Source organism: Grammomys surdaster, unplaced genomic scaffold, assembly GCF_004785775.1.
Source record: "Grammomys surdaster isolate TR1022 unplaced genomic scaffold, NIH_TR_1.0 190, whole genome shotgun sequence".
Classification (NCBI taxonomy): domain Eukaryota; kingdom Metazoa; phylum Chordata; class Mammalia; order Rodentia; family Muridae; genus Grammomys; species Grammomys surdaster.
This window is the reverse complement of record NW_021604635.1, coordinates 3,748,998-3,749,234: the sequence shown is the minus strand read 5'-3', so window position 1 is coordinate 3,749,234 and position 237 is coordinate 3,748,998. Positions and strand designations below refer to the sequence as shown.

General features: G+C 62.0%; 1 protein-coding gene across 3 annotated transcripts in view; it reads right to left on the bottom strand.

Annotated features, from left to right (window-relative positions):
• Positions 1-237, bottom strand: part of Gtf3c6 (general transcription factor IIIC subunit 6) — a 13,688-nt gene that overhangs the window by 1,059 nt on the left and 12,392 nt on the right. The gene's annotated exons all lie outside the window — the stretch shown is intronic.

Sequence of the window (237 nt, the reverse complement as noted above, 5' to 3'; positions counted from 1 at the left end):
GTGATGCCTGTAAGCCCAGCACTAGGGCGGTGAGGTGGGAGTGATGCCTGTAAGCCCAGCACTAGGGGGCTGAGGTGGGAGTGATGCCTGTAAGCCCAGCACTAGGGTGCTGAGGTTGGAGTGATGCCTGTAAGCCCAGCACTAGGGCGCTGAGGTGGGGGTGATGCCTGTAAGCCCAGCACTAGGGCGGTGAGGTGGGAGTGATGCCTGTAAGCCCAGCACTAGGGGGCTGAGGTG